Below are 14,115 nucleotides of genomic sequence, written 5' to 3'. Positions count from 1 at the left end.
GAGCAAGACCCTGTCTCGAAAACAAAAACAACCCTTTCTGCTTCCTGCTACATTCTTCCAAGTGACAGAAATGTCTGTTTCCTGATGGAAGTACAACACTGATTTAATCATTTGAGATGGAGGGAGATTTAATATATTTGGTTCTGGCAAAAATATCTTTTTTTCCTTTCATCTAGAATTTATCACCATTAAAATTCATGGAAACTTATTTTAAAACAAAACAGCATTTGTTGATATAACCTCCCCGGAATATATTAACAGTGGGCCCAAAGCAAACAACAGCATATAATCTAATTACCTTTGTTTATCATAACAGGCTATGATATGGAATTATAGTTTTCAAATTATTAAAATTTATTGTGTAGCAAAGTTAAAAGATGCTTCCACAAAAGTTCGTCTGTATATTTAAAAAACGTTCTTGAATTATCAGACAGTTGTTTAATTGGCTAAGCTCTCAATATACTTGGCCCTCCACCTTGATTGTAGGTGCCCGTATCTTTATAAACACAAGTGATTCTTATGTGCAGCCCAGTGCTTCATTGAATGTGTACATGAAACACCCGGTGATCTTGTAAAAACAAAGTCTCTGATTTGAGAGGCCTGGCTCAAGGCCTTGTTAGGGCCTGAAAGTCTGCATTTTTAACAAACTCCCAGGTGTTACTCATGCTGCAGATAAACTTTGGGTGGAAGGGCTCCAGACAATGACTTATCTGTATTTTTAGGGTCCTAAGGAAACAATCTCTAATACACAGCCTATGCTCAATATATACTAGTTAAATGAGGGAGCAAAAGAATAAAAATGAATGTGAATAATTAGGTAAGTTTAATAGTTTCTTGCATTAAGAGACCCAGAGACAAGTAGAAAGGTAATATAGACATAGGTCATGATGCAAAATGTATTCCATGTTATGGCTTTTGGAATGACTCTATGTCGTGTTTCTGACATACTTTGCTATGCTTACTCATGTTGCATTGAGTATACAACATACTCAATATGTTGAGACCAACTGCATACCAAAGACTGTGCAAGGTAATACAAGGATGACAAAGGAATTAGATAGCCATGTCTGGGAAAAATTATTTGTATTACTGTTCCTGGAAGCTAACATTATTCAGGGAATACCTAAAGATGATTTGACTTTCATGTCTACTGTTAGGGTTACTTACTCTGTTATGGCTGATCAGTCACGTCTACTTACCCAACATCAAATGCAATTCTGTCATGAAACTGATTGCTGAAAATGAAAAGGAAATGTTCTTAGGTGGGCTAGGACCTTTGAATGGCATATGATAAGCCATATCACATTTTCAAGGATGGTGATGACAATGTTAATCTAATAAGAATAATAAAACCTTTTATGGAGCACTTAGTATGTACTAAAATCTTTACAAGCATTACCTTCATTAATTTAGCTATCCAAATTTTCCTATGAAATACATACTATAGGTTTCCCTTTTTATGTATGAGAAATTAGACTCAAAGATAAATTAACTTGCTCAATGTCACACGGATTAGTAAGTGGTAGAGCCAGAATATAAACCCAAGCAGTATTGCCCCTCTGGAATTCACTCTCATAACTTCTGATCTATGCTGCTATAAGAGAGGGATAGCAACTATGATGGAGATTCCAAGGAAAATGAGGTCACATGTGACAGAAGGGATTGAGACTTGAAAGATGGTGGAATTTTGATAGGTGCATTAAGGTAGAAGGACATTCTACAGACACATCGCAGCCTGAACAAATGCTCTGAGACCAAAAAGACCGTGACCAAAGTTTTAATTCTGGATGAAAAAAGAAATGATGGTGTATAATTAACACTAATACGAAGTCAAAAGGAAAACAAGGGAATTTCTTAGTTTATCAATGGATCATACCAATCGTTAAAAAATTGGAAACCATGATTTTAAATTCCAGGAAATAGATCCAGACTAAAAATACTGATTTAAGAGTTAGCCACACATTCAACCATAAATTTCTTGCATATATACTTTGTTTTGATAGTAAAAATAATTAGGAGATGGCAAAACTACAACTGTTTTTATGTGTCTTATAAGACAAAATACTTACTTTTGAAGTAATTGTGACCATTTAATCTCCTCATTTATTATGATTATTATTATTTTGACACAGGGTCTCACTTTGTCACCCAGGCTGGGGTGCAGTGGCATGATCATGACTCACTGCAGCCTCAAGCTCCTGGGCTCAAGTCATCCTCCCACTTCAGATTCCCAAGTAGCTGGGACTACAGGTGCCCGCCACCATGCCTGGCTGATGTTTTTATTTTTTAAGTTTTTGTAGAGATAGGGTTTCGTCATGTTGCTCAGGCTGATCTTGAACTCATGAGCACAAGTGATTGGCCCACCTTGGCCTCCTAAAGTGCTGGAATTACAGGCGCGAGCCACTGTGCCTGGTCAATCTCCTTGATTTTAATTTTAATAAATGAACTTCTACACTGAGGAGGTATATTATATACAATTATTCAAGTTTAGCAAATATTCTTTCTTTGGTGTGCTAATTTAATTAAATCTAATAGTAACATTTATTACCAGATGACAAGCAAAATTATTAGATAAAATTAATGAGCGTTTTCTTTTTTTATGTCTCAAACAATGACCCTTGAGTACATGATGTATTGATAAGTTTAACTACAACAGTGACCAAAAATAATGCTATGTCTTTTTGCAAATCTTCAATTTGAATCTGGTCCATGAGTAGTTAAGAGTCCTGGCCTAGGTTCAGATCCTGGTTTGTGAGGTTGAGCATTAGTGGTCTCATCTATAAAATGAGAATAATAATAATAAGACCTACCTTTTAGGACTTTTCTGGGGAATGAATAGTTGAATACAGGTAAATTTCTTTAAGTAACATCTGATATGCAACAATAGTAGCTGGCATTTATTGAGCCAAGTTATCTGCCAAGAATTATTTTTAGTAAGAAATTAAGAAATACTAGATGTTATTATTACCATCAATAACCTTTAGGCAAGCCTCACTTTATACCATGAACATTTACTTTTAAAATAATTATAAATTATCTGAAAGAGATGAACAAGTTAGTCCATATACTTTTTTTTTTGGCTTTCTTACATTTCTTCAGATTTTAATCCATTTAATCTTTGGAATGCTGCTACAGAATCAAAGTTGATGTTTAAAGATGAATTTATTCTCCCCCAAAAGTTATAACAGAGTAAACATTTTCCCCAAAGTGGTACAATGCACATTTATAACGAGCAAAAAAAAAAAAAAAATGCTTTCTTGGTATTTTAGGGACAAAAGTTGAAATAAGAACTTGTGAATTATAAATACAGTTCTGTGGTAAGAATTGTGAATATTTTTTACTTATTTTAATTGTCAGCCAATTGAATACTGCTCAAATTCTATCATTTTTCATAGTGGCTGAACCAATTTACATTCTTACCAAGTGGTAAGTGCTCTAATTTTTCCATATCCTCACTAACACTTGTTTTCTTTGTTTTTTGATAATAGTCATCCTAATGGGGTGAAATAATATCTCATTGTGGCTTTGATCTTATTTCTCTGATGATTAGTGACATTAAGCACCTTTTTAGATACCTGGCGGTGTCTAAGTATGGTATGCCTTCTAAGAGATATCTGCACCCCCTGTTCGTTGTGGTATTATTCACAATAACCAAAATATGCAAACAACACAAATGTTCCTTGACAGATGAATTAAGAATATGTGGTTTATTCCATGGTGTATATGTGCCACATTTTCTTAATCCAGTCTATCGTTGTTGGACATTTGGGTTGGTTCCAACTCTTTGCTATTGTGAATAGTGCCGCAATAAACATACGTGTGCATGTGTCTTTATAGCAGCATGATTTATAGTCCTTTGGGTATATACCCAGTAATGGGATGGCTGGGTCAAATGGTATTTCTAGTTCGAGATCCCTGAGGAATCGCCACACTGACTTCCACAATGGTTGAACTAGTTTACAGTCCCACCAACAGTGTAAAAGTGTTCCTATTTCTCCACATCCTCTCCAGCACCTGTTGTTTCCTGATTTTTTAATGATGGCCATTCTAACTGGTGTGAGATGGTATCTCACTGTGGTTTTGATTTGCATTTCTCTGATGGCCAGTGATGAGGAGCATTTCTTCATGTGTTTTTTGGCTGCATAAATGTCTTCTTTTGAGAAGTGTCTGTTCATGTCCTCTGCCCACTTTTTGATGGGGTTGTTTGTTTTTTGCTTGTAAATTTGTTTGAGTTCATTGTAGATTCTGGATATTAGCCCTTAAAAAATGATGAGTTCGTGTCCTTTGTAGGGACATGGATGAAACTGGAAAACATCATTCTCAGTAAACTATCGCAAGGACAAAAAACCAAACACCGCATGTTCTCACTCATAGGTGGGAATTGAACAATGAGAACTCATGGACACAGGAAGGGGAACATCACACTCCGGGGACTGTTGTGGGGTGGAGGGAGGGGGGAGGGACAGCATTAGGAGATACACCTAATGCTAAATGACGAATTAATGGGTGCAGGAAATCAACATGGCACATGGATACATATGTAACAAACCTGCACATTGTGCACATGTACCCTAAAACCCTAAAGTATAATTAAAAAAAAAATAAATAAATAAAAAAATAAAAAAATAAAAAAAAATAAAAAAAAAATAAAAAATCAAAAGAATATGTGGTTTATACATAAAAAGAAATATTATTTTGCTTTAAAAAAGAGAAAACCTTGCTATTTCCAACGACATGGACAAGCCTAGAAGACATTATACTAAGTGACAATCAGTCACAGAAAGAAAAATGCTGTGTGGTTTCACTTACCTGAGGTCCCTAACAGTCAAGCTCACAGAAGCAGAGACTAGAATGGTGATTCCCAGATAATAGAATGTTGGAGAGGGAAATGGGGAATTGTTTTTCAATGGGTATAAAGTTTCTATTGTACAAGATGAATAAGTTCTAGAGATCTGCTATATAACAGCATTGTTATAATTAATAGTATGGTATTATACACTTTAAAATATGTTAAGAGGATAGATTTCATGTTACAGGTTTGCACCAAAAAACAAACACCTCAAAAGAGCACAAGGACAATTCCAAAGGTGATGGGTATGTTTCTTACTATAATTGTGGTGATGGTATCACGGATGTATGCATATGTCCACACTCATCAAAATGTATACGTTGTGTACATTTTTTGTGTATAAGTTATATCTCAGTAAAGGTTAAAACCAACAAAATAACAATAAGAAAACAAAAAAGAATTAGGGAACCATTTAAATAAGAAAAAAAATCACATCAGTGATGTTCAATATAATCAAAACAAAGTTTTTAATATAAATGTAACCAAATAGTCATGCTTTAATATACACACAGAAGCAAATGCACTATGTTTATTATTCAGGTTCTCCTATCTTTGAATCTATGTGGGCATCACTTTCACTTATGAATGTAACTTATATTTCTAAAAGTTTAGTAGATTAACCAAAATTTAAAGAAATAAAATATTTGAGGGAAAACAGATTGTGTTCACAGTGTCAAGACAAATTATAGTAGAGAGACCACAAATTCAAATGCCTCAAGAGGCCAAGAAGTTAACATAAATGTGTTAAAAAGCCTCATGTAAATCAAAGGGCAGGGGTGGGGTTTCGGGAAGGCAGCTTGTACACCACACCTGAAAGCATCGTGGAAGCATTTTGAGCCAAGCAAATTACCTGTGGTTTGGCTATGTTTGTATGCACTGACTTGTAATGTGCTGCCACTTATTTTAGGGGATTTGACTTACACTTGTTTTAAATACCATTTTTTAGCTTCACTGACCCACATCTGTTTGCTTATTTCTACTCCACAGCTGGAATAATAATTTGTATCATTAAGTTATATTAGATGTTTGGAAGACAGTTAATAATTTGAATTAACACAAGGAACGTATGTTGAATATAAACTATCTGCCATATACTATATGCTGAACATGACATACAGGCAAACAACTTATGATAATTCAATGTGACATGTTATACCAGCTATCAGAAAAAGCTTCAGGTAGGCCTGAGGAGGAGCATGTTAATCCATCCTTTCCTATTCTTATTGACTGGAATGATTTAACCTGGTTATGAATGTATCTCTGTCACTTCTGTGCTTTTTATTTTGACAAATCATGAGTGACAGCTATGCCCTTAGCTCTGAGGGTTGGGGGGAGGGAAGCAATGAGGAGAAGAAAACAGCAAAAAGTCAAACAACAAACAAATGCTCTCTTGCTTATGAGAACCTCAGGGTGTATGAAAGACATGTTGTGACAAGGGCTGTGATATAGCCACTGCTTCTGAGGGGAGTGAGGAGAAGCTTCACAGGTGAGGGGAGGTGGCGTGGGTTGTGGGTTGAGCTAGCTCTCTCCACAGGATGGAGAAGTCAGAGGAAATTCTAGATACAGGCAACAGCAGCTATAGAGGTCTGAAGATGGCTGAAACTGGAGTATATTTGTAAGTGATGCCCCTACATCCTGCTTCCAAAAATCATGGTCAACAGCAAGATCAAATAACATGGTTCTTCCAGGAGACGGAGGTTGCTGTGAGCAGAGATCACGCCACTGCACTCCAGCCTGGGCGACAGAGCGAGACTCCATCTCAAAAAATTAAAATAAAATAAAATAAAATAAAATAAAATAACATGGTTCGTGTGTACTCATTCATTAAAAATAATTAAGTAAATCAATCCCTAACCAGTGCACAGTAAAAGAATGGGTTGATGGGTGCTTTCCCTTTTCAATCATTAAATCTTTGCATTAAGTGATTACTTTGTTTTCAGCCTCATGTCACAAGATTCTGTTTATCTCTTATTGCTGAAGATTTCACCCAGTGCCTATAACCAAGAGCTATATCATTAATATTTTTGATGATGATGGTGTTAATCTACTGTAAAGCAGCCTGAAGAAAAAATAAATTAATAGATAAAACTGATCATGTTTGAGATTCAGTACTCACTAAACCCAATACATCCTAAATTGCCCTGGATTATATAGGACTGTGCTGAAATGCAGCATAGGGAGCACATTAAGTCATTTCAAATAACCTTAACTTCATCTTCATCTCATTGCTTTATTACCTGTAACATATTCATCATTCCACTCATGCTGTTCTTTAAAATGCCTCTCTTACCCTTCCTATTCCATTGCTCCATACCTTATCTGTAAAACAAAGAAAGGAGTAATGTGTACTCTATAGGGTATGGAAAGGATTAAAATATACAGTGTATGTAAAGCACTTAGCACCATGAACTCTTAGACACTGGTAGGATCAATAATTGTTGCGTAATGATAGTGGCATGGGCTGTATCACTTAGCCCAGGACTATAGCAATGGCCTGTTGGCAGATCTCCCTATACCCAGAGTCTTATTTATTTATTTATTTGAGACAGGGTCTCACTCTGTCCCCCAGTCTGGAGTGCAGTGGCGTGATCTTGGTTCACTGAAGCCTCAACAGCCTGGGCTCAAGCAATCCTCCCACCTCAGCTTCCTGAGTAGCTGGGATTACAGGTGCGCACTGCCGCGCCCGGTTAATTTTTCAAAATTTTTTGTAGAGATGGGGTTTTGCCATGTTTCCCAGGCTGGTCTCAAACTCCTGGGCTAAAGTAATCTTGGCCTCCCAAAGTGCTGGGATTACAGGTGTGAGCCATTGCGTCTGGCAACTATATCCAGCCATTATCTCCTACCTCCTGTTCCTTAAAGGTCTGGAATCAGAGTATCTTTGAGAACATCTGTTTGATGCATGATTTTTTTCCACAACAGAACCAATGAGAACAAGATCTTTCAAATCAGTAGTGGGGAATTTGCACTTTCTAAGTCACTCTGTGCCGCGTTCAGTTTAATCAAATTTTTATATATTTTTCTCTTTGAGCAAAATTCCTCCTTCTATGGTTTATACTCATTGGCCCTAGATCTATCCTCTAGCCACAAAAAATAAGCCTAATTTCTTTTTTCATATTTAGATTAAATTTAATTAAAGCTACTTTCTCTTTTCTTCATATATGATTAAAATCTTCAAGTGAATTCTATTTGCTCAAAAAATAAATCCCAGATTTCTCTACCTAACATCGAGAGGTTTTTTTTTTCTTAACCTCAACTTATTTATTTTGCCTTGTTTGCTATTTTAATCTTCATAACATAAACCACAAGTTAGCCAATCTAGTCATCTTGCAATTCTTCTGTTGCCCTTCATTTATTCACACTCTTGCACATTGCTTCTGCTCTTCCTTCAACCAGCCAAACTCATCTCTTCCCATCTAGATTTTAAGAGTCTCGTGATCCTTTAATGCCATCTCTCCATTAAAAAAATCACATCAGTTTCTATTAATCTTTCCCTCTCTGAACTTCTGTAGCAAACCATCCCCACCAGCAAACTTTACCCAATTCCAGTCTTTTGATGCTGTTAGCTTCAAGACTCATGTTTTTCTTCTCTTTCTATTATGTTTAATGCTTAATTACATCTAATATTTTTCTAACTTAATTTTATGGTTATTAAAGTTAGAAGACAATTTATATAGACCTTTTTCATGGTGTTACATTTTTATTTGTTGTTATTTTACAATTTTATATTTGTGAGCTTGGTTCCCCAAATAAGACAATAAGTTCTATGAGGCTTCTGTCTTGTATTCCTTTTGGGATTCAATAACACATCCTACATTCTTTTCTAGTACACACTCAACAGTGATTTGATTGAAGACACCATATGCTCATAATGGCTACTGCCTACTTGGCTCTATACTGGTTATTGTGAAGAAATATGAAGATAAGGCAGGAACATTCTATAAAATGACGTGTTGGGAATAGATTGTTCTTCCTAATATGTTATCCTCTTATCAGAAAACCTGATCAAATTATTCTTCAATGTGTTTAAGGATACAAGAGTTTGTTTAGTTCTTTTTTTAATCAAATGTGTATCTCTACCTAGTTATGATGTCAAATCAATGGTAATCTTGAAAGAAAATTTTAGTTGCCGCTTCTATAAGGTCAAATGTCTGTGTCCTGGGAAATCTTGTCAACACCTCATAGAAGTCCTTTTCATTAGAAATATATATATTTTTTATTGATTCCCACCCTCAGCACAATTCTAAGAACTGACTTAGCAAAGCCCATGTAAGTTGGCCATCTTATCTTGAATGTTTAGGTCAATATAATATTTGTTTCAAACTAGCCGTTAACAGTAATTTCTTTTGTTTTTCCCAAGAGGTTTATTTTCCAGATACATTATAAGCTCAAGAAAACAGACTCCACAATATAATTATGTCATAACAACTTAATTGCACATAACTTTTTTTTTTTTTTTTTTTTTGAGACGGAGTCTCGCTCTGTCGCCCAGGCTGGAGTGCAGTGGCACAATCTCGGCTCACTGCAAGCTCCGCCTCCCGGGTTCACGCCATTCTCCTGCCTCAGCCTCTCCGAGTAGCTGGGACTACAGGCGCCCGCCACCACGCCCGGCTAATTTTTTGTATTTTTAGTAGAGACGGGGTTTCACCGTGGTCTCGATCTCCTGACCTCGTGATCCGCCCGTCTCGGCCTCCCAAAGTGCTGGGATTACAAGCGTGAGCCACTGCGCCCCGCCTGCACATAACGTTTTAAAGTAGGTTTGGATGAAGTTCTCAAATACTTTGGTGTATGATCTTCAGGGACTTTAATTAGAAACAATAGAAATTATTGCTTTAAAATGGACAAGTCCTTAGTTAAAGTTCTACATTCTGGGCATTTATTTTTGGTTAAGATGGTCCCCAAACCAATTAATGGTACTGATATATTACTAGTTTACAAGACTTCATTTACTGTACCTCTGATGTAGTGGGAGGTTACAGATACTCATTTACTATAACATGTCATTGGATAGTTTCAATCTTTCACGTATAAGCAGAGAAATCAATAGGTTTATTATTTCTTTGTCAGTTTTCTGTTATAACCTAAATTATATAGTAATTTGCAGTAACTGTAGACATTGTTCCACAGTATATGTGATTATGATTGATAAGATGTAGAGCATTAAATTTAGAGTTAGCTTATTCTGATAAGTCAATATTAGACTGTACAGTAACTCTGCATTAACTATAGAAAGATTGTAAGTTAATGCCTATTTAAAAACCCCAAACCATTCAATTTACAAGAGAAAGTGTTGCAAATGTATAAAACAGCAGATATACAAGGAGAGCACAAAACATACTTTATTAGAACAAAAAAGCAGCCATAACAAGATGCAACAAGTAGAAACACATAAGCAGTCAAAGGATTAGTGTTCCATAAAAATATAGTTTTTCTTTTTTGTAGCCTTGGCAATAGCCATAGGGATGTAAAATAACATTCTGTAGCAGCAGGTAAGGAAACTATGGAGCACTCACCGGTTGTACGGAGCACCTTAACAAAAAGACACAAGAATGAATTCAGCTACTTTAGTGCAAAATATCTAGAACAGAACGGTAAATTCAGTTCAGTTACTAAGAAGTGCACACTAGAACTTGATATAACTTCCAGAAGAGCTCACTCAAGTAATAGTACATATTATTTTAAGTGATAAAAAGGTGCTAAGTAAAGTTATTTACAGATATAATGGTTGTACAGTACCTTTTAAATCTGCAATTTAGGTTTCAGATTTTCCAATAGGAATTAACTGCACTGAAATCCTATATATTTTACTTAAGCAATTCAGCTACGAGCATTTACAAAAAAGAGATAAATATTGCCATCTGACTTATTAATTACAGTTCAACAATAATCTCAACATCAGCAACCACTGTAGTTACTATTATCTGACTTGTTTGGGCATCTTCTAATCTCATGTACTTTATGGTTCACAAAATCATTCTGGGCATAGGAAAAGATCCAACTTTTATGTAACAACAATTAGAATGCACATCAACTTTTAAAAATAATCACATGCAAGACTACATTGCAGCAGTTATTCCAAATACCTGTTTTAAGTTAAAGCACTCATTTAAAAAATTAATACCTAGGGCCTTTCAATAAAATTCTACTACTGACTTTGTAAGTCTGAAATTTATGAATGACTTAGAAAATCTGTATTACCTAACAGTACCTTTTGTAGAAGAGAAAAGGAGCCTGATTACAAGCTACATCAACACCTAAGTGAACTGTGCCCTTGTGGCCAGAAAATTGCGTTTTTTTTCTAAAAGGAAGACACTCTTTTTTTTTAGACTCTTCCAAAGCTTGATTTATAGTAACTACAAACATCATTACTTTTGGAAGTTTATAGAAAAACTCTTAGAAAAAATAATTTCAAACATTAGTCACACTGTTGAAATACTCATCCAATACTAATAATTTGTTCTTCATAGCAAATGCCCCAGAGTTGTCTCACTCAAATACTGCAGCCGTTAAAAACCAAACTGTTAGCTAAATCAGCAAAATGTTCTTGCAGCCTTTCTGAACACCTGCAGCTCTATCCTCTGTTTTTCCAATAGGCACCATGTTTATCAGAATAAGTAACAGCAGGTCGCATCTGACAGATGCTAACACTATGCTAACATACTGTATGAAAAAGCCTAGCACTGCTGTGTGTGCTTGCTATAGGTGTATCGTCTGATGCACATGAAAGCGGACCTAGTTAACACCCTTTGGGACAGGAGAGTTTACGTTTACTTTGCCTAGAATGGTTCTCATTCTAACCAGTGAACTCTTTCTGTTTATAACGATACTCTTAAAAAATCCTGTAACATTGAGGGTAAAGGGAGCCCATCAATCCCATCATACTTAGTGCACCTGTAGATTACCGCGCCACGGATATACTTCAGGCTAAAAGTCCCATTGAGTGATATAGAAAGCAATGGTTCAAAAAACATGCACTAACTGGGATCTTTATAATGTTCTAAAAGTTCTGTTACAGTGGAGGAGTGAAATACACACGAATCATGGGCATCAAAACTAAAGTTGTGATTTCACTGCTCAATTTGGGCATGCAGGGATCCGTTGCCTCGGCTAAACTCACAGAGAAGAGGTAGTCCTCTTGCGCAGAGTCCCTGAGCAAAAACGTGCTTTCAGGCCTCAGATTTCACTTCATGAAGGCCTTCTGCTTCATAATGGTCCATCACTCCCCAGTAATAGGGATTCCCTGTAATTTGAAGCAAATCAGGCACGACAGTGTATGTAATCAATCTGTGTGTGGACTTTCCAAGCTCCTTGTCTGCTAACACGAGCACGGCTGTCTCGAGATACCTAACGATTCTTCTGCTTCCGTGACTGCAAACACAGGGTGCTTGTATCCTCTTCCGAGTCACATTTAGCTTGTGGAATCGCAGAACTGTCCCCAGGCATTTCAGTCATTCCAGGAGCTAACTTTGGTCTCAGTTTACATAATGGATTAACCTGTGCGGTAGCTTTAAACGTATGCATTTGCGCATTGCGAGGGGATCAACCCCTTCTTCGGTACTAACCGCCTTCTCTCTCTAAGCCTATCTTCATCTTCTAGAAACCAAAGATGGATCAAATGTATCAAAAAATGTTGAATATAGGAACTGTATGCTGTTTAATCAAATGCCATTTTGGGGCTAAATCTGAGCCAGCAGGAAAGGGGCATTTCCCAAGCATTAATTCAAAATGATGAATTTTTTTTTCTTTTTTGAGACGGAATTTCACTCTTGTTGCCCAGGCTGGAGTGCAATGGCACGATCTCGGCCCACTGCAACCTCCGCCTGCTGGGTTTAAGCCATTTCCCTGCCTCAGCCTCCCAAGTAGCTGGAATTACAGGCATGCGCCACCACCCCCAGCTAATTTTTCTATTTTTAATAGAGACAGGGGTTTCACCACAGAGACGGGGTTTCACCATGTTGGCCAGGCTGGTCTCGAACTCCTGACCTCAAGTGATCCACCCCCTTGAAGTGATCAAGCCTGGGATTACAGGCGTGAGCCACCGCGCCCGTTCTGAATTTTTCTTTCATTGGAAAGGAGAGGCTTTGAGTGCTTGCGGTAAGCTCTCATGGGAAAACACAAGCCCACAGTATCCTGCAACCTCTGTCTCAGAGAGCGACTTCCTACAGTTCTGCTGGAAGCACTGTCCATGTCGTGTACAGAACTTATGCCGTAGCGCCACTCTCTCCTTTGAAGTCCACTTCGAGTTCCACCAAACATTTTATCAGTATCCAGTGAACTCTGGGCCTTTGTAGAACAGGAATGTTTTTTCTTTCCACCCCATAGAGCATGTCGAGAGTAGGAACCTCTTCGAGCAAGCCTTTTTCCTGGGGTAGCACCAGACTCATGATCCTTTTCAATGCTTTTTCAACCGTTTGAGGGATTTCGGTGGCACAATTTTGATTTCTCCTTGAAGAATTATCTGAAGGGCTTAATCCCAGTTGTAAGGCAACATTTTCTCTTAAGGGACTGCTTTGTTGCTGAGGAGTTGAGTCTCCTACGCTGATGATTTTCTCTTTGACAGACAAATGTCTGTTGGAGTTCATGTCCACATTTTCACTACGGCTTCCTCCCTCATGACCGAAGAGATTCTGACACCTGTATTTGAAGTTATTCCACATTTTTCTCACTTTATCCATCGATTATAAAATCTTCTGGGCGAGCAGGCGGCCTCCTCCAGGGCACCTGCGGCCAGTCAGGACGGTCCCGGATGGCGCAGTCACCAGCAGGGTGAGTCCGCTTGCCTTCTGGTGCTTCCCGTCCCCTCCGACTGCCCAGCGAGCACAGCTTCACCAGCCTCCCAGCTTCACTTCCTCTGGCCAGAGTCCGGGGACTCCAGCTCCGCAGGATGCCTCCGCCAGGCCCCACCCCCTTCCCCCACCGCTGCCCGCTCTTCACTGGCTTCCCCTCTCCCGTGCCCTGCTAACCGTAATTTCTGCAAACCGCCTGGAAGGACAGTTTATCAGATCACGTCTCCTCTCCTCCCAACTTGTACCAGATTACAGGCTATCTGCTGAATGGAAAATTATCTTTTACACTCCCCAGAGGAGTCATTTTGGATAAAAACCCCTAAATTAGTTGATAAAGCAAAGTTTGATTTGGCAATTTCACCAAAGACTAACAACATTTACATGTGTAACTATTCAAACAAGGGAATGTTTAGACTGTTTCTATTTATTTATTAGTCTTTTAACGCTGATTTTGCCAAAAGTCAAGGATAGCTATTCACAGGT

At 37.6% G+C, this 14,115-nt stretch overlaps 1 pseudogene; it reads right to left on the bottom strand.

The window, feature by feature from the left end:
• Window positions 1-11,661: 11,661 nt before the first annotated feature.
• Window positions 11,662-13,659, bottom strand: LOC129462266 (suppressor of cytokine signaling 5-like; annotated as a pseudogene).
• Window positions 13,660-14,115: the final 456 nt, after the last annotated feature.

Source organism: Symphalangus syndactylus, chromosome 2 (genome assembly GCF_028878055.3).
Source record: "Symphalangus syndactylus isolate Jambi chromosome 2, NHGRI_mSymSyn1-v2.1_pri, whole genome shotgun sequence".
NCBI lineage: Eukaryota > Metazoa > Chordata > Mammalia > Primates > Hylobatidae > Symphalangus > Symphalangus syndactylus.
Note: the sequence above shows the minus strand (reverse complement) of the source record. Positions and strands in the feature narration are given on the sequence as shown.